The sequence below is a fragment of the Acanthopagrus latus genome, chromosome 21, assembly GCF_904848185.1.
Source record: "Acanthopagrus latus isolate v.2019 chromosome 21, fAcaLat1.1, whole genome shotgun sequence".
NCBI lineage: Eukaryota > Metazoa > Chordata > Actinopteri > Spariformes > Sparidae > Acanthopagrus > Acanthopagrus latus.
The window spans coordinates 2154503-2182500 of record NC_051059.1 but is presented as its reverse complement, the minus strand read 5'-3'; the positions used below and the strand labels follow the sequence as shown (position 1 = coordinate 2182500).

Genomic DNA, 27998 nt, shown 5'->3' with positions numbered 1-27998 from the left:
CTATTATATTTATTCCTATAGCACTAGATTGATGCAATGTAGCAGTTTACTTCTTAAAGTATTTCATTTTACAGAAATAGCAAGAGATGCTAGCAGAATAAAATGTAGGGAGACTGTCATGTGATGTGTATTGTGACTGGAAATATGACTCATTATTGTCTCTGGAAGTGAATGATTTAACTGTTTAGAACTTAAATGACTTTAGATAGATAGATAGATAGATAGATAGATAGATAGATAGATAGATAGATAGATAGATAGATAGATAGATAGATAGATAGATAGATAGATAGATACTTTATTGATCCCGGAGGAAATTCAAGAGGTTTAATTTAGTTTTAATTACAAACAGATTAAAGTACCAAAAAACGTACCACTGAATTCAAGGTAACAGTATCAGAACTTCCATCAGTTCAAATGCAAATGGCATCCGACCCTAATGGTACCCATATTCTTTTATACCCAAGTCTTTTGAGTGAGTTTGAATTTTAAAATGTTTTATTTTTATTTTGTGGACAATACTATAAAATACTATAAAATGTTAAAGTAAGATGGTGACTTTTGAGTCTTATTCTCAGGTCATCAGAATAAACTGTGGGACTGATGATTTCAAAATTGTCCCTGTCCGTATCACAATTTTATCTTATCAACAAGTAATTGGTCTGCTCTGTGATACATCAACAAACTTCTTCAAATTAATGCAAATACAAAAATCCAACTGTCCCGCTCAGTGACTTCTAACACAGCAGACAGGGTAATAATAGCAGATACCAGAGAGATACCATGACATAAAAAGAAAGGTAAAGTCTCTGATGGCTGACAATTTCACATCAACTCTTTATATCCTTGTATTGCATGGCTGAGACAAACTGGGAGAAAAGAAATGAAAGAAAACTAGGCCATATTTATAATGGTGTGGTGGCCCCAAATCAGTGCACTGTAATAGTAATGTTTAGCCTTAAATGCAGTCCACATGACACACACACCATTATACACAGACACTCAGTTTTTCAGTAATTCTGACCTTGGCTCCAGATGAAGTTGTTTTTTGTGTTTGGTGTCAGAGGCTTGTTCATGGTGTAGCAGAGAGGAATATGCTTCAGACAGTGAACAGGGGGTTTTGTGTTATTTATGAGTAGGAAGGGGACTGCTGCGCTTTTGGGAGCTAATCATCTCAGTGGTTTAATATGATAATCCATTAAACCATTTAAATCCCTGCCCTCAGCCAAAACATCTCAACACAAAATATGCCACAAAAAAGATTGAGCTCAATTGCCTGAAACACAAAACCGGCAAAACACTGTCAACTTGACTTAAACAAGGTCGTCTGAAAACTACAAAACAGCATATGAAGAACTTTATTATCCTGCAGGATATGCAAGATCCCACATTTCTTTTCTGTCATGCTTCTTATTTGAGGCTTTGATAAAATCTTGGCTGAGGGATGCACGCTAGAACAAATATATGACAGAAATCATATAACAGCAGATTCTGGTGGTCAGCTGCCGTAGCATGTAGTCCCCAGCCTGCAGTGTCCATAGTGCCACAGCAGCTCTCACACTTGTAGAGACTAAATGAATAAAAATGCTCTGCCTTGTTTGTATTTCTAAACTAATCACAATGTTCTTGGGCGGCACTGAACCCAGGATTCAAACGGGGGAAATTGCTTTGCACATGAGGGGGTGAGCCTAGCATTAACATGTCTGAATCTCTGCAAGGCCCATAGACCTAACATAGGGATGATGTCATTGATTTTTAAATAGCTCTTCTCATCTTGCAGTTTTGCAAATATTAAACCTCCATGGAATGACAATTCATGATAGAGAGAGTCAAAATTGCGAGTGTTCGTAGTTCTTGGTGTCATCAGTTTTACAGAAGTGTCTTTTATAATGACAGTCTAGGCATAAAAATGCTTTTTGGGGCTATTTTATCTTTGTATTATCACAATAGCTAACAGAAATGTAGTGTCAGGGAAAAAACAATAGTGAGTCTACTGTGACTTTCCGATTTTAAGGCATAATATTTCACGTATGTCTTGCATTGAGTAGCTAGACAGTGACAGTAGTACCAGCGCAAGATTGTCATGTGCTAAGCAATACAGTTATACATACAAATATATAGCAGCAGGGAGAAGAGTAAGTCTACATCCATTGAGTCAGGGCTGGGTAATGTATCTCAGTATTTCCCTCATACCACTTGAAGTGTCAGACTCACAGACTCCAAAAAACTGTTGAGTCGTCAAAGCTGGCATTAAATGATTTGACAGATTCATACTCCACTTATTCTTTGAATTTTTTTGGCCAGTTTAAGACATTTGAGAGATTTGCTAATTTTGTTAAATATAAAAACATATCATCAGTGTGTCTATCTTTGATCGAGGCAACAATGGAAAACTCCAGGATGAGCATGTCTTTCTCTCTGAACTCTGTCATGTATCCTTCAACTTTAAAACTGTAAGGTGGTGGGATTCACACTCCGAACCACTCACAGCCATAACAGTTGCGGTTTAGGGTTAGGGTATGACAGATGTATCACTCACCCAAGTGTAAGTGATAACATAAACCGAAAGATCCTAAGGTCTGAATATGAAAAAACTCACCCAGGTAAAACATATAAAATAGCAAGTATCTAAAAGTGAAGCATAAAGGATACATAAAGGATGGCCTTAAAATGGATACAAATTTGTTTATGACAGTTTAAAACAGAGCTTCTCCCCAGCAATTAGACAAGCAAGACACTGACTCACTTGGAGAGGGGGTGGGGTGGAAGGCAGAAACTCTAACCACTCTTTGGGTGAGGTTTCTACAAGGAGTGGATTTGCTGGAGAAGACAGATGGTTTGAAAGAGGAGTAAAAGAATCCATCCATGTCAAACTGGAATAACCATCTTTGAACAGAGGAGGTGGCCTATGACATTACTTATCACCCACCTACAATGCAGTACTGAGCTTTCTCCCCAGACAGCTTAACAACTATACACACCTGGGCTCACGTAGGCCTGGCAACCCACATGAAGGCTGGTTTGACCAACGACCCACAAATGGCCCTAACAACTGTGAAACTCAGAGCTCACGTGTCCTTGCAAGGACTCTCCCACACAGAGTTTAAAAGCCTGCAACTCCCCTCCAGTTAGTTAGAACTGAAGCCTCTTGGATGAGAGCTGAAACATCTTCATCAAACTAAAACAAGTCCAGTTGCCTACGATACAGCACCTTGCAATTATCATGACCTGGATGACAGGGAACCAGTTGAGGAATGTTCTCTATGTTTTTATTAAATTGTAAACTAATTATCTTTGTTTTACACAGAGACAGAAACTAAATATGGGCTTCAAGGAAATTGCGACAGACATTTACTGATAGTGCACAGTGCATGGTCATCTACATTATAAGAATAATTAGTAATGAGAAAATTCATAATAGAGATACCAAAACGAATAAATAAAAGAAAAAGCATTTTGCTAGTATGTCACAAACTTTATGTTTTTGAAGAAGTCTCTAAATAATTTCCAATCGATCTATTGTTTAAGCATTCTGTTTATTGTTTAATACATTCTTTATCTTTTTGCACTCTACCACTACATCTACTTTAACATTATTTTATTCTACAGGCTTCATTTTTTTTCTACTGTTTTCTTTATGTTAATTACTTGGATGATCTCGCACAGTAACTGACCATCAACTTCATTTTACTGCACATTTTACTTTGAATCTCCTTGCATGTAACAAATAATCAGCATTAAATCCCTGAATCCTTGAACAATAAATCCCTTCATCCCTTCAATAATTTTGGTTTAGTTTGTGTCTGCATTGATTTGTTAATCTAAATGAACTGAAGATGTCGCCTAGCTCAGCACACAGCTGTCAACACAATAAGAGTTTGGGTGGAGCTGACGTGAGAAGGGCTGTTCCCAACGGGCAATCGAGTGGATGATAAGAGAGTGGAAGGACAACGAAGAGTTGGTCAAGCTGTTTCTTACTGACCGACAACCCTGGCATTCAGGTATGTTGTGGCATGTTAGTAGATAGTACAGCTAATTAAGGCTCAGTGGTAATTAAATCACCACAATCAGTGTTTCTCAAAATGTTCAACTTTTTAAATTATGACTGAGATTAAAATACAGTAGCATAGGTACACTCAATTCAGCTGTTTTGTGCTACAACTACATAGAAGGCTGAAAGAAAACATTGTAATTAAAAACAAAACTTATTCTAAATTACATTTCTGGGATTCTTCCAGGTACCAATTGAGGAAGCTTACGTACCTCCAGTGGCGCATATTTCACAGTTTGTGAATAGTGGCCAAGACCAAACTATGTATTGTTACTAGTACTACCTGTGTCATGATAACACACATCAAGTGAGGGATTATGCCTGACACGTTGTCCATTATCAGGAATTAATGGATGATGCAGAGGCCAGAACAGACCAACATGGCCAGAACAGGCCTGCACTTGTGACTAAAATCTAAACATTTTCACAGCCCACTCTCTCTGTTTCCCTGGCAACACCCCAGAGTTTGACTAATAGCTAGAACAATCATTACCATACAGTTCTAGTGCAATGGAAAACACTACTCCAGTAAATAGGATGAACCTTATTTACGACTTAGCAACAGAGGATAAACTAGTCAGATCAGCTTATAGAACCCTTTGGCTCACCTATTAGCCAAAAAACTAACATTCCAGAGCTAGATTCAAAGTCAATAACACTGAAAAACAGCAAATATAATCTGATAATATTTCACCAGCATTTAAATGTCCCATATTATGAAAAACACATTTTCTCTGGTCTCTACGTATATAAGCTGGTCCTCCCTGAGTCTACCAACTCCCAGACTGAGGAAAGCAAGTGATTCCTGCAGGGTCTCTGCAGCCCACCCACTGGTAACACGGCGCTCCTACAGGCTGTTCAGATTCTGCTCCTGTCGTTACGTAATGAAAGGAGTTATTATCATAGGCCGACCTCCTCTGCGCGGTGACAGGAGATATCTGAGAGGGGGGTGCTCATCTCCGAGGTGAAGTTCAGTGTGTCCTGCAGTAAGATAGCAGTGTTTCACAATGTCGTCACTCAGAGCTAGACACACACAAATTACTCTGTTGTTGGTTGTAAAAATCAACATCAGCGCCTATATTCTGTCCCAGCTACAGAACAAGAGAAGAGACAGTGGTTGCGTTTCATTTTTAATGACAACGTGCCGGCTGCGGTTTGTGTTAGCTTGTATGTGTGTGCTAACCACTTCACATCGGACTGCTTCAGTAACGAGGGTCAGTACAAAGCTGGCTTTGCCTCGACACTGACCCTCGGTAAAGGATCAGTCCCACCCATACAGGACCCAGCAACTGCACCCGAGCCACAGGTAAGTGTTGCCGCGGTTTGTTGCCTATGACTATGGTGAAGTCAGCTGGAAATTGGCTAACTAGTTAGCTCCGCTTCGGTCCACTATGCAATGGCGTTTGAAGTGAGTTTAATGTTAGTAATATCACGATGGAGCTTGGTTGTCACAGTGAAAAAGTCTAGAAACATGTGCAGACTGGAGACAGAGACGATGTGAACAGTGTCCAAGAGTTTGGAGACTGTGTTGGAGACAAACACAGCTTTCGATAGCTGTTAGCCATTAGCTACATGGCAGTAACTGTAACAACACATAGAACAAACTAACATTATTCAGACACACTAACCATTCTGAAACATCCTGCTGCAGCCGCAGAGTCTGTACAGAGTCTGACCCTCTCCTTCTGGGTCTGATTCTGGGTTAAACTGGTGTGGTTGAACAGCATCTCAGTGAGCCATAATGATACATCCACCGTAAACATTAGCGCATGCTACCGCTAGTGTAAGCGGCATCCTCTCCCTGACAGAGGCATCTAGCAGGCAAGGTAGGTGTTGACAGACGGAGCTCATTAGCATCTAAAGGTGCAAGCACAGAAACAGCCTGCTCTCAGTAGAGCTCAGTAGAGCGACTTTTAGACAGCTGAATTTCAGGACCACAGATGGGTTTGGGGCAATGTATTTCGAATACAGTGTTGTTGGACCTCTGACCGCTGTGTGAAATTGATGAAAAACAGTATAATATGGGACCTTTAAAACCAAAACAAAATAAGTAAGTTATTCTGTTTGTGAAACTCCTGTAGTCAAGAGATATAAAGATATAAAGAAATCATGCAACTGAGTGGAACAAAACAAAAAGACAAACGCACAAGAAGAAAGGCTCGCTCACTGTCTTTGGCCAAAATGCATATCTTCATATACATTGTTTGTTCTGACAAAACAACTACTGGATTACCAATTGTCCATTCATTTTCTGATGACTGACTTATCATTTCAGCTGTTGCAATTTTATATTACAATGTTGATACAGTGTTTCCCATTAATTAACAAGACTCTGGCATCCCACCACAATACTCTCATAATAGCTGAAGATCTTGAAGATTTCACGGTGTTGCTTCAGCAAAGCATTTTTCACTCCCAATCAGTCAAACATAATATAGACTTACTGCTGTGCTGGCTTGCAATCCATCTCTCTTCAGTCTGTTTGTCTGTCTTGTTAACCTAGCTCGGCAGCACATAGCCTACATCTCTCTCTATCTGTGTTTTATTTACAGCCACTTCCAGTGCTGTTCTATCACTCTGCTGCTGGAAAACATATGTGAATGCATTAACAACCTCAACCACACAGACTAGACAATGTAAGGTTGAAATGTCACTCACAGTCACTCATAATTTTGTAAGAAGATAATGATTATCTGGTTTCTCAATTAAGGTTTAGTAACAAATCAATACTAATAGGCTACAACATTAAAAGCAACAGACTGATTTTGACTATTGACTATAGGTTAGAAGCTTACATGCTTATAGGCTTATGTTAACAGAGCTGTATAACAGACTAAATTGTGAGGACTGGGCTTATTTCTAGGCATTACATTCAAAGGCTAGAGTTATATTATTTTCTACAACGTATATTTTCCACTTTCTCATTCATGGTCATGTTATCTATGACTTATTTATTCTCTCAAGTGCACCAGATTGATTCATTTAAAATGTGCAAACTTTTCCTCCAGGGGAACACACCCCCTGGACCCCTGCAGAGGGACAAAGGTCCACTTACTACAGTGTCACGAGATCCTGTGTGTTACAACCCCTGAGGTCGTATAAACATTTCTGTATATGCTTGTCTCCTTGAATAACCCTCTGTCACCTGAGTGTGAGTGTGTGTGATTGGTTGCAGGTGTGTTTGAGTGATTGCAGCTTGTCCAGAGAGCTGATTGGTTCCTGCCTTGAGGCCAGGAGTTTAGGGGCTGTCTCCTCCCAGTTCCTGTGGGTTCTCCTCTGTCAGCCAGACTGCCAGCATGTTCGATTGTGTTTTTGAATGAAACTTTGCCTTGCTGCTGGTGGTGCTTGGAAGACAGGAAGAGGGGAGTCTCATTTACATGTTGCACCAGAGTTTCCCCGAGGCCCTGGTCATAATACTGTGGGACACGCTGATATATACATGTATCACAATATCGTGAATTTTGTCAAACTCAGTTCAGAAAGTGTTCCTGGATAAAACAACCAGCTTTGAATGCCTGTTTTTGGTTCATAATTAAATCAATCACAATAACTATATTGCCAAAAGTATTCACTCACTCATCCAAATAATTGAATTCCAATGTGTTCCAATCACTTCCATGGCTAGATTGTTTCTACAAACATTTGTGAAAGAATGGGTCGCTCTCAGGAGCTCAGTGAATTCCAGTGTGGTACTGTGATAGGATGCCACCTGTGCAACAAGTCATGAAATTTCCTAAAATTGAAACTGAATTGAAATTTTCCTAAATATCCCACAGTCAACTGTCAGTGGTATTATAACAAAGTGGAAGCAATTGGCAACGGCAGCAACTCAGCCACAAAGTGGCAGACCACGTAAAATGACAGAGCGAGGTCAGCGGATGCTGAGGCGCATATTGTGCAGAGGCTGCCAACTTTCTGCTGAGTCAGTCACTACAGACCTCCAAACTTCATGTGGTCTTCAGATTAGCTCAAGAACAGAGCTTCATGGAATGGGTTTCTATGGCCAAACAGCTGCATCCAAGCCATACATCAGCAAGTGCAATGCAAAGCGTTGGATGCAGTGGTGTAAAGCACGTCGCCACTGGACTCTAGAGCAGTGGAGATACGTTCTCTGGAGTGACGAATTTTGCTTCTCCATCTGACAATCTGATGGACAAGTCTGGGTTTGGTGGTTGCCTGGAGAACGGTACTTGTCTGACTGCATTGTGCCAAGTGTAAAGTTTGGTGGAGGGGGATTATGGTGTGGGGTTGTTTTTCAGGAGCTGGGCTTGGCCCCTTAGTTCCAGTGAAAAGAACTCTGAACTCTGCTTCAGCTAACCAACAGATGTTGGACAATTCCATGCTCCCAACTTTGTAAGAACAGTTTGGGGATGGCCACTTCCTGTTTCAACATGACTGTGCATCAATGCACAAAGCAACATCCATAAAGACATGGAGGAGAGAGTTTGGTGTGGATGAACTTGACTGGCCTGCACAGACTCCTGATCTCAACCCGATAGAACGCCTTTGGGATGAATTAGAGTGGAGACTGAGAGCCAGCATCTGGAAGAATGGTCAAAAATTCCCATAAATGGTGGGTGCCGCTAAGCTCGTTTGGTAGCGTGTGCGACCCATGTGCCGAGGCTCTGCAGCGGACCCGGGTTCAACTCCTGGCCTGGGTCCCTTTGCTGCGTGTCACTCCCCCTCTCTTACCCTGTTTCCTGTCACACTCTTCAAGCTGTACTGTCAATAAAGCCAGAAAAGGCCAAAAAAATACTTGGAAAAAAAAAATTCCCATAAACACTCGTAAACATTGTGGAAAGCTCTTCCCAGAAGAGCTGAAGCTGTTATAGCTGCAAAAGGTGGACCGAGGTCATGTTAAACCCTATGGATTAAGAATGGGATGTTACTTACGTTCATATGCGAGTCAAGGCAGGTGAGCAAATACAATAAAAATATTGGCAATACCTAACAAATACCTAACAAAAAAGAGCATTCCTCACATTTAAATGAAGCTCTTAAAAAAAAACACTCCTGTAAAGCCCTAACCCTAACCCAACAGCCTATGCTAGCCCACAATAGGTTAGAAGTGAGTCACAAACATTCACACTTACATTTACTGGCAACTGACCACCTGACCTGCACATCTTTTTCAGTAAATACACACAGAATGAGACCAGCTGCTGACCTTATAAATAAAATGGATTAAATTGCCAAATTAATGGCACACATAAAAATTCCTTAAATGTTATTTAACACAATCTTATTGGTCTTAAAGCAATTTGGACAAAGATTCATGCTGACAATAATATAGCTTAAGAGCGCTGTGTTACCAGTCTCTTTAGTCTCTAATGGTCATATTATGTATGAAATTCATCACAAGCCAACACTGTTAGAGAGGACCTTGCATAGTTAAAGCTACATTCTTCATGAGTATACACACAGATACACAGACATGCATAAACGCACGCACACACACACACACACAAACATTGGCAGAGGAGATTAGTTCACCCAAGAGCTTTTCCAGCTGTTTGGGGGATGCAGAGGTATGAGTCACCTCAAACATGACATCACTTGGTTGCACGGTGTCCAGTGTGGCAGGTACTCAAGTAACTTAATTAGCATCAGACCAGAGCATGTGAGCGGAGCATAGCGGCGAGAATTTCCGCTCCCTGCTTACGTGGGTGTTCGCTCCATCGCTCCATCGCTCAAAGTTATACCAGCCAGCTCCGCTCAAAGACCGCTCTCCACTCACCTACAGTTTCATTCAGCTCTGGTGAAATCACTCCACGCTCGCTCAAATTTAAAAGAGGGAGCAATTCCTGACGTTGTCCACCGAGTTAGCCTGGGACACACTGCCCGATGTGGCCTCAACTGACATGGGGTTAGGGTTATATTTATTTTTTCAAGGGGATGCACTTTTATTTATTTTTTCAAGTGAATATGAAGGTGCACTAGATTCAGTGGCAGGGCCATTTTGTTAAAAGCATTAGCATAAAAGCAATACTTTGAATAATTTCTCTGTCATTTGTAGTTGGTTTTTAAGAGAGAGAAAAAAACATTTCAATCTTAAATCAAGCTTATCCTTATTCAGATAAAGAATGAGTCAGGCAGGCTTGACTGACATATTCAACTTAAAAACCACTCTGTCCCTGCACTCTCTCTGCTAGTGGATGTAGAATGGGAATGGCAGGTAACAAATGGGATGCATTTTGGTCGTGGTGCTAACAAAGGGAGACAAGCCAAATCACCATTTTAAGTAATCCTCAATTCCAGAATGCCCATAATGATAGAAGACAAGTCTAAAATGATTATTGTCATAATACAATACAAATACAAAAAACATTATGAGAAAAGGACCATTGTACATGATGAAGTTTGGTAATTCTGCTGGGGATGTCATCACCCTTCATCGTGCCTCCAACCGTTACCTTATGAGTGACATGCTGGCTGTGCATACACAGAAAAACCACCAATCACAATCATCCGTGATCATTTTACCATACAATGCAAGGCCCAGCTTGGGTTTTTTGATAAAATGCATTCCTCTTTCAAAATCCCCCACATCAATCTGGAAAGATTGATTATCATTTTAAAATTAAATATTGTATTGATCATTATTTATATAGAGCTATTTATTATTTACAGAATTCAGTATCAGTGAAAATGTCATTTCTTTCCAATACTGTGCAGCCTTTGATAAGGGAAATGTCACTTCCAAGGAAATACTGATTTGCTGACTGACCTCCTGTTTCAGACACATAAGGTTTGTTTCCAGGGAGATCTCAATGCTCTTCATATGGGGGCGAAAAAATCTCTCGGGTACCAGGACTAATCTAAGCAACACTTCCTTTCTACTTCATTGTCGTTATTATTGCATTAATTGATGCATTATATTACACACAAAACATGTTCTAGTGCTGCGCTCAACCAGTAATTTGTGCAAGAAATGAGAACTTCATCACCTTCACTTTATGCTGCAAGATACCAAAATGCATGTTTATCTGACAACATGCATCCAAAGTAATCCCATTCATTCAAGAAATACATTACCCAGGTAGTTCAGAAGCTAAACATGGATGCAGACTTGCAGATGAGTTTGAAAATGACTTGCTGTTTTGCTTCAGCCATTAAAAGAATTCATGGGAAACATGGGTTCGGAAAGAGCAGGGATTTTCTGCAGTCAGACAAAGGAGTGGGCAGTATGACAGAACACTGTACAATATACGACCACAGAAATCTGCTAATTGTGCTTCAATGTAATGTATTCTATTCCATTCTTCTACATCAACAGCCATCACTTAACAGCTTTGGATCCCTTTCACTATTGTAGGTATTGGTGCAAACAATGGGTGGGACTGCTTTACTATACTGTATTACATACAGTACATGTTTGAGATTGAAAGACATTTTTCCATCGACCTCAAGGTCAGGAAAAAACTGTGACTTTTAAGTAGTTTTATTTCTTAAGACTTCAAAGAAATTAACATCCAATTCTGACATTACATACAGTATTCTGTAAAGTCATTCAATGGATTTTAATGCAGTAACTTTCTTTATATAGAGTAGTTTTTATTGGCAGTGGAACAGTCGTACATTCCCATACTGGATCTAAGTTGCCTTCACATGCCCGAGGGGTTCACAGGAGATGACCCAGTATGTAATTCATACATCTGTAAACTTCTTTCATTGATAACAGCCTTACTGTTTACAGTTCATGATCACTACCATGTCGAAGCTGTATTACTGCTTATAACTGCTAATGCTAACAGCACAGGGTTAAAGGGGACAATGTAAATGCTGCAGTATTTCTATTATATATGTTTCAACAGCGGCAGACCTCCGCTGCTGAAACATGACCGCTGCTGCTGGATTTGTATTTTACTTCTTTTTTTCTCACTAAAGGAGAAGAGAAGAGAAGAGAAGAGAAGAGAAGAAGGGCTATGGCTGTGTTTTATCTCCAATGGTAGGCCTACATGAATTTACACTTTATATCTAGGTCAATTAACACAACTGTGAATACAGCGTGTCAACAGAGAGGACGCCTTATAGCTTATTTTGCTTTTTCACGTCAGTAGTAAGCTTAGCTGAAGAGAGGACTCTGTCTTATAACTGAAGGGGTAACGACTGTCCTGCAAATAGCAAATGCAGTCACTTGATAATAATATGTGGGGAAACACAGATTTGTGAAATAAAAAAATATTTGGATTCTAAGTATAATGTGAGTGCACTGTTTGAAAACACAACACTGTGGTAATGCAAGTTTAGAAAAAAAGAGTGTTGAGGATGAACTCTCTCTTCACAGGTTTAACCATTTATTGCAAAAAAAAGTGGCGACGGCAATGCAGAAAACCCTCAACACAGCAGTGGAATAACACCAACCAAAGGACAACTACTAAGCACCAGCCAGACTATGGGAAAACGTCTATGTGTAGCTGCAAGCCTGGTACCAACTTGGGCTAAACATTGAGAGGGAGCATAAAACCCAATGCTGCAGAGACAGAGTTGCACACTGCTGCCAGCCATTCTCTTTTCATTACAGGCTACCTGTGTGAATTCCGCTTATAGGAGTCACTGATGACATTTTCATTCTAAAAAAATAAAAAATGAAAAAAAACCCCACAAACTTGCATTTCGCTCCATCTGAAGCTCAGGCTCAGCATTCTTCCCGAAGCTCCCTACTCACTCATATGGCAGCTCACCATGCCAGGTTGTTTAAAGCTGCATTCTGCTGACTGACAAAATAAGCAAGTCTTCTTGACTTCCCCTTCACAAACAGATACTAAAAAGAATTTGTATGCAACAGCCAGTGTTGTGAGGAGTTTTTGTATAGTTGTTTATTGAGAGAAACTTGTGAGGTTCTGAGTGTTCCTGTAATCATCCAGAGAGCTCGCTGTCAATCCAACATGTCCTCTGAGAAGTGTTAGTATGCTGTGTGCTGAGAGGGCAAAATCTTTCAACCGACTGCTCCTTAGGAGATTAGCATTTTCTCCGTGTCCTATTCTGCTGGCTGTGTAGTCAGTAAGATCAGCAACCTCAACATACAGATATTCCCCTGCTGGAGCCAGGTTCTCTTTTTCCATCATGACAATACATTTTTAATAACACCTGCTTTTCATACAGCAAAATCATAGTTAGCCTGAAGATAAGAGTTGTATGTTAGCTCATGTCTCATTTTGTATATTAGTGTGCGTGTGTGTGTATATATATGTAAAAATGCTACCATAAAACATCCGCCTTCATACAATGAACTCGTTTTCAACTCAAAATTTGGATATCCAACGGTCATTCTGATGTTCATTTATGCTTTACATGGCGTATTAAATCACAACCGTAGTGTATGTTAAAGTTAGTGTAGCAACAGTGCTAAACAAGTAGCCTATACATTAAAATTATGATATAAACAATAGAGGGTTATATCCTACGGTAGTCATTTTTATATCACACTACGATATATATCATAATATCGCACAGCTCTGGGGCCTCCATGGATCAGACCTCCTCCAGCAAGTTACGTTCGATAAGATTGGGATCTGGGGAATTTGGTCGGAGGCCTGCTCTATGTGCACACAGACTTGCATATATTTCCGTGACACTTACCCTCACCCAAACAATATCAACTCCCACTATCATTGAACACTCAACCACTTTTAACACGTTTAACCACTGATCCACAGATCAGCTTTTTACCAACTGTCCACAATTGGACAAGACATCCCCAAATAATTGGTCTTCATTCTAACATTTGTCCCACACATACACACACGCGCCTCCCTGCATCTCCTGTCTGCTGCTGGCTCAGTCCTCCCTGTGGGACCAGCAGCCCCTTAGTCTCTTCACTCAGGTGCAGTGGAGCTCATTTAAACACAACAGCATGACACATCCGCACTACTCTCACTTACCTAAAAATATCCCACTCGTCTTATCCCATGCATGTATGAATGCTATTTCCATACAGAAAAATCAACCTATTTCCTGTTCATGGCTTCATGTTCTGGCTTTAGCATTCTTGTACATATGAACTCAGCTTATTGTATTAGAGGACGTCTTTATATGTTACCATCAGCGCATGGTTACTGTTTCTCAATGTGACAGACTGCTCTTCAGATGGGATACTCCTCTTATCCCCAAGGTCAGTGGGAAACACAAGCACCAGCTGACAAATGGGGATTCCTCTCCCTCTCTCCCTCTCTCCCTCACTCACTCACACTCACACACACACACACACACACACACACACACACACACACACACACACACACACACAGAATGCACTATCATCCATCAAAGTGATTCCATCTGGCTGGGCTATCCCCACGATTCACTCGCCCCACTTTCTGTAGTAGGCTCTTTTCCAATAACACAGTCAAAGCAGGATTAGTTCATTGTTTGCCATATGCACACACTGTCTCATACACACACACACACACACACACACACACACACACACACACACACACACACACAATCACACCAAAGCATTTGAGAAAATGCATTAGGAAATTTAGCAGTTGCGTTCATCCAAGTATTGTAGAGGACGAGATAAATCACTGGAACTGCAGACTACAACACAGAAACTCAGTGTAGTGTACATCATGTCCTTTAAGACTACTTCTGCCATATTTCCAACCCATTCCCATTCCCAACTTCCCAAATATGGCAGTGTGGTACGTGACTTAATAGAGGAGACAACACAATGAAAGCATTCTGAAAAGTCTGGAACTGCAGAGATGGTGATTGTATGACACACATGTCACCCTTTCCCCCAAAAGCTTGTTGCGTTGCGTTGCGTTGCGTTGCGTTGCGTTGCGTTGCATTGTGTTGCGTTGCGTTGCGTTGATGGGTTGAGCTGATGATGTCACACTGTGGCACTCCACACTGAGCCTAAAAGAAGTTGGTATCTTGAAATCATGCTTGAAGATCTGACTGACAATTTTATACATGCAGTTTTTATGTTCAGGTGACCATTAAAAGTGAAGTTGTGACCACCCAGGGGCTTGCCAAGATAACTGCAAAGTGGCAAGACCTGTCCATGAGGATTTTAGTTCTACCTACCCCCTGTTTGCAAGAGAAGGGCTCCATAGTCAAGTTAGCAATTGTACATATGCATTGTCTGGTACAATGACTTACACATATCATGATATAAAATGACTTCTGTAATGTTATTAATATTCTGAAATGGTGACATTTTAGTTATGTTTAGGCACCAAACTACTTGGTTATATTTAGGAAAAGATTACACTTTGTGTATGTAACTAAATCCATTTACATCACTTACATAATTCGCTTTCCCCAATTTCTGCAGGTGAACATGCAATTTGTTCTAATGGATCTGAATGACTACAACAAACTGCCTAATGCACTGAAAGACTTTATATTTTAAATTGATTATTACAGCTCGAATATGAACTTCTCATCCCACATTTAAACGAATGTCTCATATTTGCATAAAAAGTGACAGCCCTATCGTCCGTGTTTCCACAAGGGGAATCAGCTGTGATGACTTGAGTGTATAACAGTCTTGAACTTATGGTTCACTTGAGATGAACAGTGTCTCTGCTATAAACGTTCAGGGGAAACTTTCATCATATCAGGTGGAAAACACAGAAACAGAAAAATATGTACCTTGGAACATATATTCTATAGGGTGAATTCAGTAGCATTCAAACCAGATGATTACAGTGATCAGGAGACAGACCGGAGGTGTAACCATCCCTCGCTATTTATTTCCATCTCAGAAAAACAGGAACAAAAACATTGTGAAGGTCCATGTGTGAAGACAAAGTCAGAAACGAGGCAAATACGAGGTTGTTGAAGTCAAATGGCAAAATGTATATATAAATATAGTTCTCTATACAGCAGATCATCGCTAGCAGCTGAAATTGCTAGAAATTATGTGAATTGTATTGTTGAAGCTTCAGGGATTTAATTGTCCTTATGACAGACAGGAGGGGAAAATGGTGGGTGAAAGCTCCAGTGTAACAGAGAGCAGGCTGGCAGAAAGGCTCTGGGCAGAGAGGGCAGAACAGTCCATCTTTAGTACGACAGGAATATAAAATGCAGGACCACACAGCGAGAGGTTATGTATAATTTAATAAAGTACACTAAAATATTCCCACTTAAGCAAAGACATGGGTGGCACTGGGGGAGGTGAGGGAGGTGGCTGCAGAGGAACAGAGAGGCAGCAGTCCACTGTATGATGGCAAAGGCTTAGGAACAATCAAAGACCAACAGGAACTACATTCTACCATGTCTGCAACAATGGTTCAATGGACAATGGTCTCTTATACCAGAACCAATATTGACATACGGTGTCTCATTCTGCCAGGACATTGATTTTGCAATGCTTCTATAACTGTGAGAATCAATCATATTACATTAAAGGTTAACCTACACTATCAGGCTCCCAAAACACGTGAAGGCCTCATCTTTTCCTCCAAATTGAAGTCAATAAAAACATGTCTTCAACCTTAATCTCTGTTATGATATGATCCTGTACATAGTCGGTAAAGAGAAAAGCAGGAGAATCATGTTTGAGTGGGGCATCCCCATTCTATTTGTAACCCAATACAATCACAAATTGTCTGTCTCGTGACTCTGATTCTGATGTTACCACATCATAAAAATCCAAAGAAAAACTTACAGAGGCAGTCACTAAGTGCTTCACACGCTGGTGGATGAAGACATAGTTTCACCTACTGGGAGACATTTCCTCTGCATAGCCTGCACTTCAAGAAGACAGCCCTGATATTCACTGTGAACAGCTAATGCAGTGTGACATCAGAACAAGGAAGCCTGAAGCTCCTCTGAAGTCACGGCGAGGGCCCACTGCTGTACTTATTATAGACTACACAGATGAAGTCATGAGTACTCATAAGTATGTAATGAGTAATCATGAGTCCATCTGTAATTCCCTGAGAAGTTTCTGTGAGGAGTTATGGAACCATCATCTCCAAAGACTTGGAACAACAGCACGCTATTTGAAGAAGGGCAACCATGGTAACTGCTCTGCAGGCTCAACTTATCAGCCTGTTTCCTTACAGTAATTTTATCAGAAATACCAAACCTGACAACCTTGTTTTTATTTTATTTTATTTTTTTCATTTTGATGCAAGTATTGAGAGATGAACTCACACATTTTAGATTTTGGTCTTTTTAGCAAATGTGTTGAAAATAATAAAAATACCTGGATTCTGTTACAATCAATTAAATAGGAAATTTCCAAGTTAAATACCTTTCCCCAAACATTTAACCCTTTCTCTTTTGCCTGTTATTTTTCAAAATGTCCTATTGCACATGACAACACTGCACTGCCCTGCACTGCATCCCCAGATGGCTGAAGGAGATTTAAGTTACAGGTGTAGTGAAAAGACTTTGTTTGAAGTTAAATAAGTTAAAATGTCAGGTTGAAGGAAACTCCAAGCCTGAAACTAAAAACTCCATCACATGATAATGCCACGAGAGCAGCGCAGATCACACATTTAGTAGAACTAAAGGAGGAGTAACAGGCCGTTCAGAAAAGAACTTGTCACGTCATATTCGAAGTGTCGAGCCACTCATTGTGTTCCCACGAGATGTGTTGTCTAGGCAGCACATCAAAACCAAGAACTGTGAAAGTACCACAGGAATTCACTCCATGGGTGACTCATCAACGAGCTAATGTACTGAAATAGTTTGGTGAAGGTTAGAGACGAATTGTTCTCTCAAACTGCACTCAAGAAAAGCAACGGAAGAGCTTACACATAGAGCACATTAATCAGCACGGCTATTTCCTCTGAACTTTCTCCTTCACAGTGGCAGTAGAATCTTTCTCTACTGATAAATCTAAAAACAGGTAGCCCCCAAGGTGAACTAGGAGACTAGGAGAGTTATATGGATAACACATAAGAAACATGACCGGACTGCACATTAAATCTAGCATTCAAAAACTGATGGATCCTTTTTGGTGACCAGACACGTGTTTAATTTCTGTTTTAATATAATGTGAGAGAATATAAGCGTGAGAAACAGTTTCTGAGGTTATGGCCTCTGGAACCATGATGTTTTTGATGTTTAGTTTTGCATGCTTAACTCCATGAACTACAATTTAGGTTAAGCGCACACGTATTTTCACGGTATGTAAGATATAAGCAATGATTTAGTTAAATAATTTAACTGGTGTTAAACGTGTTGCCTTTTATTATGACGTAGTCACTGGAGATGCAACTGTTTATCAGTGAGTGTAGCACTTACCACTATCATTCAAGATAGGACAACAGTCATTTTCAGTTTATACACTTTGTGACAGTAATGAAACAAAATGGAGCTGTTTGACGAAGAGCTGCAGGCTGCACACTTACAACGTCTTAGTGAAGTAACTAACTCCCAGTTAGCCATTGTTAGCATCCCAGATTGCTAAATATGTGCATTTGCTTTTCACTTTGACAACAAATTTCAGTCAATTCTCCTTACTCATCTCTTTATTAGTTAAAAATGACTCCTGCTACTCTGTGCTGCGATTCTGCTGCAGCTACTATACAGAGCATCCACTCTCCGTTTGGTTGTCTGGACGTTATGCTGCCCCACCACGAGCAGCCCAGTGGCCAAACCCATCCTAGCACCCAAGCTTGGTGCATGCAAGGGGCAGTCTGCCATGCATATACCCAGCCTGTCCGCTCTGCCTAGCCCAGAGACACAGCCGTGAGCTTGCTCGGCTAGCCAAAGAGGACACTGTGTTTTCTGGGGAAAGTACGGCTGGCAGTCCACTGTATCACCACCATCACTTGCTGTCTGTAATACACACCAGCTGCCACAAAGCACAGACGCAACCAGAGGATATCTCATTAGTGCGAGTGCAGTCAGATACAATAGTAATCCTTCACGCTGAAATTTCTGTCACAAACTCTTTAACGCTGCTGTGATTGGTTGTTTCACTGTAAGCTACTGATGAGGAAACAACCAGTTGCAGCAGGACCATCCATTCTAGCATCAACCATTCTACTCCCCTTCCCCTCTCTCTTCTTCATCTACTCTGTGCTAGTGGCAGATAGCAAACCAACCTGTGATAATTATCATGAATCTCTTTAATTTTATCATGTTTACAAGTTATTGTTTCTGTTATAGACACTCTTTGACTTGTATGACTATTTTTTTTTTCTACTTTGAACATTTCAATCACATCAACTTTGATAAAACCATAAAACCCAGCATCTCTGCCCTTCATTCTTTCCAGTAAGAAGAAATGGATCACAGTGGTGACAGGAAGTGTTATCACTACCTGAAAAAGCTTAAAAAGGCTCAGACAGCTCTCTGCAAACATTTGCTGCCTTCGGGGCATTTTGTGGAATAACTATTGCATCATCACTGCAAAGCAGTGACCGCAAAGATGAGTACTAGAGACATGCTGACTAACAGGAGAACAGGAGAGGATTTTTGACATGGGAAACCAAAAAGTGGAGTAACCAGAGCGACAGCAACTGAGAGGAATGTTTGTAGGGGGGAAATAATGGTTTGTATAAAGGAATACAAAGCTTAGAAAGCAGGATTCAGACTGTATTCAGACTCTGCATTAAAACAATGCAAGGAGCTGCATTGGTGGGGGCGTGTAACTTGATCAAGTTGTCTCTGTAGTCAGCGACAGGATAACCAAGAAAATGGAAGAGAAGCTTGTCCTGGTCCTATTTGTCTATCCTTGGTTGAATTTTGAACGTGGACCCACACCCGATTTTATTTTCGTTTTTTAAGTCAGAGCACAATTTTTGGCAGAACGCAGACGCGTGCGTAACGTTACTCTGGCAAACCTGTGAATAAAATGCTTGCAGTGGGGAAATAACTTAAATTAGGAAGCGGAAGTAGTCCAATGGCATCATGTAACATCCGTCCATCCATCCAACGACCGTTTCGCAGAGTAGGGCTGCATTTAATACTACACATTTGATACAGCAAATAAATAACAAACACTCAAAGAATACAACAAGTTCACTCAAGCAATAAAGGTAAAGTCACCGAAGCAACAAACACTCGCAGATACTTTGAAAAGGACAGAGAAATATCCTGGAGACAGCGACATGGCCACAAATATTACAGAGAGGGTGATTAAATTAATCAAATTAATAAATTAATGAATAACCAGCTCATCTCTGTGGTTGAGGATCGGGGTTTTCTTGGTCACCTGGATTTTTTTAATCCTCCGTATGCCCTACCATCTCTGCATGACATTACATTGACTCCAGTTTCGAGTTACAACGTGCCGGTATGCGCACTAGTTTCGTGGGTCTCATACAGCAGAGCATGTAAAACAGGCAACTGAGGAGAAGCTGAACGCGTGTGAAACAAAGAAACAACGCATCCATGTCATTTTACATGACAACGTCAGGAATTTGAAAAAAGCAGTGGATGATATGGAGGTACCAAGCATAGGCTGCGTCTCACACACTTCAGCTGCTGTACACGAGTTTCTGCTGTCACAGCGCAGCATCACAGACTCACCTGCTAACACAAGGAAGGTGGAGGCCAATGTTGGAAAAGCATATGCAAAATAAGACAGAGCCATCTGAAAGTATTTACTTTGTTTCAACAAAATAAAAAAAAACTATTGAGGAATGCAGGTACTTTTTTTCTTGGTGCAGCTGTATTATCCAGGAAGATATTAGTTAAGGCTGAGTATCAGATCGGGACTCAGTATCAGCAGATAATAAATATTAAAAGGACTCAGATCGGGATCGGGGTTAAAAAAAAAAAAAAAAACCCTAATCGAGACATCCCTAGTTGATGGACTAATCAGTTAATCATTTTTAGCTCTAGACTTCATATACATACACCATCAGGAATAACATTATGCCCACTGACAGGTGAAGTGAATAACACTGATTATCTCTTCATCATGGCATCTGTTAGTGGGTAGGATATATTAGGCAGCAAATGAACATGCTGTGTTAAAAGCAGGAAAAATGGGCAAGCGTATGGATTCGAGCGATTTTGACTGGGGGCCAAATTGTAATGGCTAGACGAATGGGTCAGAGCATCTCCAGAACTGTGGCTCTTGTGGGGTGTTCCCGGTCTGCAGTAGTCAGTGTCTATCAAAAGTCGTCCAAAGAAGGAACAGTGGTAAACTGGCAACCAGGTCAATTGTTGCTAAGGCTCACTGATGTACATGGGGAGCGAAGGCTGGCCCAAGTGGTCAAATCCAACAGACGAGCTCATGTCATTTCTGATTGAAAGGTGTCAGAATACACAGTGCATCACAGTTTGCTGTGTATGGGACAGCAGAGCAGCAGAGCAGTCAGGGTGCCCATGCTGACACCTGTCCACTGCAGAAAGCACCAACAATGGAAGCATGAGCATCAGAACTGGACCATGGAGCAATGGAAGAGTGTAGTCTGGTCTGATGAATCACGTTTTCTTTTACATCACGTAGATGGCCGGGTGCGTCGCTTACCTGGGGAACACATTGTACCAGGATGCACTATGGGAAGAAGACAAGCCGGTGGAGGCAGTGTGATGCTTTGGGCAATGTTCTGCTGGGAAACCTTGGGTCCTGCCATCCATGTGGATGTTACTCTGACACGTACCACCCACCTAAGCATTGTTGCAGACCATGTACAGCCCTTCATGGAAATGGTTCCCTGATGATCTGTCAGCAGGATACTGCGCTGTGCCACGAAGCAAATATGGCTCAGTAATGGTTTGAGTAGCACAACAACGACTTTGAGGTGTTGACTTGTCCTCCAAATTCCCCAGATCTCAGTCCAATCAAACATCTGTGGGATGTGCTTGACAAAGTCCAATCCATGGACTGAATCCAGCCCCACCTCCCAATTTACAGCAGTGGTCCCCAACCTTTGATTGGTCTTGGCGTTCAATTACGTGGAAATAAAACTATACAACAAAGTGCATAAACACCTGAAGTGTGTTCCTTTCTCCAGTCTACTCCATAAATTACTAGGTAACATACTTTAAGACCATTTCCAGTCTCCAGCAGTTGTCCACTTGCCGTCCCCCCAGCCGCAATTCAGCCACTTTATCAGCCAACTTGAATACAGTTTTCCATCTCCCTCTTCTTCCATCTCATCATTGGGCCTTTTCCTTTTTTCTTTGCAAAGTAGCTCTCCGAAGACATTTGTTTTCCACTTATTTCAGCTAGCTCGAGGGCTTATTTTTTAGGGTACTGAAACAGGAACTTGTCAAGCGCGCCAAGAGGAACAGACGGATGTCATTAAAAGAGAATCCATTTTTCAAAATAAAACAACTTTCCGATTATGATCGTCAACATAGCGGAAATAAAATAACGTATTTTTTCTGGTACCGGTCCCCGGCCCGGTGGTTGGGGACCACTGATTTACAGGACTTAAAGGACATGCTGCTAACATCTTGGTCCCACATACCACAGCACAACTTCAGGGGTCTAGTGGAGTCCATGCCTCGACAGGTCAGGACTGTTTTGGCCGCAAAAGGGGGACCGACACAATATCAGGCAGGTGGTCATGATGTTGCTAGTGGTGGAATGGTAAGCTAACTGTAGCTTACACAGTTTGCATACAACTTTATCTCCAGGTTCCGCATTTTTGCCATCTACTGACCAAAATCCTAAGTATTTCCAAACGGGGCTTTTTGGGTTGCTTGGAGTCCAAACCACTCTCTCTGCTGCTGAGTTGGGCTCTGAACTTTCTGCCATTACGTTTTTTCTCTCTGCCATCTGCATCTACAGTTTTTGTTGCGTCTCACTTTCAGCAGTGAGTGACGCTGTGCAAGTCCGACTCCTGTGACCTGTCCCTGACCCGTCATGCCGTGCGGCCACTCGCAAAGCGATGTGATGTGTTTATTCCACAGTCGAATACTAATTTTAACAATTGTATTATATATATTTAGAAAATTCGCTGACAGCCCTACTGGATAATCCTCCAAATTACACATTTCTTCTGTACATTCATAAACCCAAAGGTATTCAATTTACATCAGTACAACAGAGAGAAGCATCAATCCTTGGATTTGAACCACAGAAGGCTATTTGCTCAGTATAAATTATAAAATTAAAAGTGATTACATTGCTGACAATCCAGCCATTGTCTCAGCAGCACTAAAAAGGCACCTTCACACTGTAAAGCTGCTTGCCTTTCACTGGAAATGTTCCACTTACTTTGAATAATCGATGGACCTCACTGTGACAGGTTTCATTGAACCTAACTGTGTGGGTTTGTCTTGCCTCCTTTTAGGTAACATGTCCTTTTTTCCTGTTCAGTGTGGCCACATACATTCATTTTATTATCGTTTTCTTTTTATAGAAAAAAAAGAAAAAAAGAAAGCAACAGTATCTTCTAACATTGAAAACATAAACACAGAAGATAAAGAAGAATATGTGGCACCCACTTGACCACCCTGTGTGAAAAACTCAAACAAACGTGATACAGTATCACTGATTCACCTTTCCAAGTTGAGTGGGAATGTACTAAAAAAAAAAATTGTCTCATTTCCGAGCTGACACTCTGCCCACACTGTTATCACTACCAGTTGGTCTTCTTGAATTAGAAACACTGGGATCTGCTCGTCCTCTCATCCTCTCATCCTCAGCAACCGCAGGCGACAGCTAGCTCCTCTGCGCTCACAGCCTCTCAGTGAGGCGGAAGATACAAGGCGCACATCCCCGCCGAACATCACTGCACCACACAGCTCTCCTCAAATCACGAGTCTTTTATGTTTCATCTCGGGCTGGGGCTTAGTGCAAGGCAGTTTAGCAACCGTGTGAGCGTCTATGTCTTTCTCCCATAGCAACCATACATCCATCCAGCTGTGCAAGCGCCGTCTTCACATCCACAGCCCCTTCGTCAGATCAGCCTTGTGTCGGGAACCCCCCCCCCCCTGTTATGCTGTCTCTGTGACATGGACCGAATGTCTCCTCACATTTCCGAACATTTACGGAGAGGCTTTTACAGCGCCCGACCCGAAACCCTGTGTTAGAAGGGGCTGTTAAAGACCTCCGTCAAGAAACCCTCTTACCTCAATACAAGGAGCAGGTGACGCTTTGGCTTCCTGTCAACGCTGTTTTCTCCCACAAACAGCGCGACAGTGAAGTGCCACCGCGTCAATCAATCCACAAACTTTCACCTGACACGAAATGGACGGCGCGTTGTATATTAGCTTCATCTCTGACAGATGTGTCAGGATTAACACGCAGATTTTCCGCCATATTTTATGAAAAAATAAATTAAAAAAATACGTGACGTTACAGCTGAATGGTTAAATTAGCCAAGCGACAGCAGCGTCAATCTCCCCACGCGCGAGAAGCACACGTTACCAGGCTGCTGCCATGAACGCCAGCGCAGCCCGGGCTCAGCGGAGGGACGGCAGCACGACGGCTGGAGCGGCACAGCGGCGCACCGGCACGCAGACACTGGACCGCACCGGTGGCCCGTCTTACCGGTGTGAGTCATTCGCGAAGATGCAGCGGTGGTTCTGATAAGCTGTTGAATGCTGAGCCCGCTCGAACCTAAAATCTCTCAATACACGGTTTAAACCTCAGCTTACCTGTAGCAGCTCCTCACACCATCGCTGAACGGAGGCACCGGCTGCTAAATCCAAAAGCACGTCCTTCCTTTCTGGAAGCAAGGCGATCACAACAGAGAGTCACTGGTGGAATGTGTGTGTATCTGTGTGTGTGTGTGTGTGTGTGTGTGTGTGTGTGTGTGTGTGTGTGTGTGTGTGTGCGTGCGTGCGCGTGAGTGTGAATGCGGGGGCATCAAGTGGCGCAAGCCTGCGGTCCGTGAATTGCGGCAAGTTCACCAAAATAAGACGGAATGCCACCGGAAGAAAAAATATTTTTGCTCTAAAAAATAAAAGCACTGAAACGTTTCTTGCATGACACAAGTGGAGTGTGGAAAGTAACAAATAAAAAAAGCTGTCACCCAACTTAATTTCTCTGTGTGCCTCGGCAGGGGATGATAGAGCAACACATTGCGGGTTGCAGGTTAACTGTGACGTGTAGGCTAATTAAAGGGTCAATGTGAACGCAACATTAAGTAAAATACTACAGGTGTACATCAACAACATTTGACACAGGACCATGTAGGTGGCCCCACACTATATACTCCTATAGTATTGAATATCACAGAACACATTTCAAAATAAGTCAATATCCTCTGGCCTCTAGGAGGCCTGATAGTCTAGGCCCTAGACTATCAGGCCTCCTGATAGCACCAAGTGATAGCACCAAGTGTGCTAGTGCCCTAGACTCTAGGGCACTAGCACACTTGGTCATGCAGCATAGTTCCAAAAAAGTATCACTCATTTCAACAACTCGGATGCATAATGTTTCAGCTGCAAATAAGTACTTTATTTTGAAGAAACCACGGAACTAGAAATATTGTTACTGCAGCAGACTTCACTCTTGCAATTCTTTGAACTAAGAGAGAGATGGAGAGAGAGAAGGACGTTTCTTTGACATGTTGCTTGTAAGACCAGAAATGGAATAACTTAGTTATTCTTGTAATATGTTGTATTCATGTGCGTGTCTATTGCAAAGGGAGAAAATCCCAATAATAAGTATCGAAGGCACAGTAATTACATCGCAAATATCCGCACTTTGCATCAAGGGGCAGATTGGCTTTCTTATCATCCTTTTTGCTCTCCCAAGGGAGAGCAAACATTCATAAACCTCACTTTGATTTTCCTTTATGTTGTATAGCAATAGAATAGAAATCTTCATTGGAATTCAGGATTTAGTCTCTTCAGATCTCAATATGGTCTGACTTTATTGAATTTTGTATTGAATATATCACACAGGTTCTGAAGGCATCTTTCTCTAAATTTGTGTGTTGATGAATATAACACATTTCCACTTGTGGGCATAACAGTCATTCTTGACCTTGGAATCAGTATGTGGCAAAATAATCTCAAATCAAGGTCCACCTACCTGCGTTTTCAGAGCTTTCAGCCAATTTTGTTCACTTGTACAGCAAATGGAGTGTGATATGTGTTTGAAGGACAACAAAACCTTTTTTTGTCACTAAAAGGGAGCCCCTCAAAAAGCCTATATTTTAAGCTCTATTACAGATGTACCTGTAGTGTACATTTAGATTCCAAGCAGCTGGATCATGCTAATCAAGATATTTTTCCAAAGCACACTAAATTCCTACACATCATATTGTACATTGCATGGCATAGCCAGTCAGGAGTCAGATATCTTCATCCTCAACTCCTCATGAAATGAGTCCATCCATCTGTTGCATAAGCTTCTTCAGTTGACAGCAAGTCAATGCAGTGTGTGCAGATGAAGTTTGTTAAATGCTTGTCAAAGGCTTTTCTCCATCATGTTCCAAACTCTGCTCATCTAGTAGGGGCTCAGAGGGGTTTTACTGAGATCTTTGCAGTGTTTGCTGCACAAGCCGTGTACCATCTGAGTAAGGCTGGTGGGTGAAATCTCTTTCTTTTCTTTTTTCCAGCACACAGGGTACCAAGCTGGCAGGCACGAGGACTCGCAGGTGGTTTTTCAAAAACACAAGGTCAAAACGTTGTTTTTTACACCACAAAATGAAAAACAAAAAAAATGTACAAAATAAGCAACACAAGTTCTCACCCATGAAAAAGATCAATGCAGCAGAACTTACAGAATGAACAGGGACATACATATAATGGTTGATCAGACATAAAAATACAGAAACACACAGTTATGTCCAGAGTTGAATCATGTTGTATTCAAATATCATTGTACAACCAGATTTGTCCAACATAATAATAGTAGCAGTAGTAGTAATAGTAGAAGTAGTAGTAGGCCCTTTATGCTACAATAACATTTCATAAACAGGTGAATAAATTCAGAAAAAGAAAAAATATAAACTAAGTGGGGTGCTGAGCATCAGCTCAGGAGTCTCACAGCCTGAGGAAAGAAACTGCTCCATGGTCAGGTGGTGTCAATGATGGAAGGTAGATGAATACTAATGATGTTCTGGGAGATTTAATCAACCACAATAGAGCCTTGTCCTGGGCCATTCTGCCAATTTCCAGTCTGGATGCCTTCGATTGCTTCAGTACAAAAAGGTAACAAGAACTTGGCCAAGAAAATTAGGCTCCAGCTCAGCTCCACTGTGTGTGTGTGTGTGTGTGTGTGTGTGTGTGTGTGTGTGTGTGTGTGTGCGCGTGTGTGTGTGTGTGTGTGTGTGTGTGTGTGTGTGTGTGTGTGTGTGTGTGCGTGTTGTTTTCTGCCCACCACTCTGCATGATTGTGGATTTCCTCCAAATATAAACTCTTATCATATTTTTTTTTCTTTAAGTATATATTTTTTGACCTTCTATGACAGAACAGCTGAAGACATGACAGGAAACAGGATGAGAGAGAGGGGGAGTGACACGCAGCAAAGAGCCCCTGGCCAGGACTGAAACCCGGGGCCGCTGCCGCGAGGACAGAGCCTCTGTACATGGGACGCCCGCTCTACCCAATGACCTAAACGGCGCCCCTTACCATGGTTTACAATGCGACCACTGATGGAGGTGTCCTCTGCATTCTTCACAGTAGGGCTGTCTTGATGTCTGGGAGTACAGTCATGGGTGTACAGTGTGATCAGGATAGGGTGGAGCACACAGCCCTGGGAGGCTCCGATGCCAATCCAAAATGTCTGGCGTCCATTATTGAATTGCAGACTGAGATACTTAAGGGACAGAGACACTCTCAGCATCGGTCCCTCGAGAAATAGAAAGTAGAACACCTTAAGATAAGCTTAACTCAGAATAAAGCGTGAGTTGTATAGAAGTCAAAGTAACATTATGTAAAACATTTTAACCTTAAAATAACAGGTTCACCATCATTCTGATGGAACAGTGTCTTGCTACAGGCTGAATGGTGTCTATGTCACTTGTTTCAGTGAGAGGGCAGGATTTCACGTACGCATGTTCACTTCAAGATACAAGTTTTAAAGACATCTTATCACAATGTTATGATGTGATGAGTTTTGTTGGTATTTAGCACATGCATCAGGTCTGACAAGTTATTACACACCTGG

At 41.5% G+C, this 27998-nt stretch overlaps 1 protein-coding gene across 8 annotated transcripts in view; it reads right to left on the bottom strand.

Moving 5' to 3' along the window:
• LOC119011321 (disks large-associated protein 1-like) overlaps positions 1 to 25048 on the bottom strand; it is a 115320-nt gene extending 90272 nt beyond the window's left edge. For 2 of the 8 annotated variants that reach the window (XM_037084334.1, XM_037084336.1), the window contains exon 1: positions 24533 to 25048. The gene's annotated coding sequence lies outside the window, so the exon portion shown is untranslated. Of the gene's footprint in view, positions 1 to 24004 lie in introns of all 8 variants that reach the window. The other 6 variants (XM_037084338.1, XM_037084339.1, XM_037084335.1 and 3 more) reach the window with 5 other exon arrangements.
• Positions 25049 to 27998: the final 2950 nt, after the last annotated feature.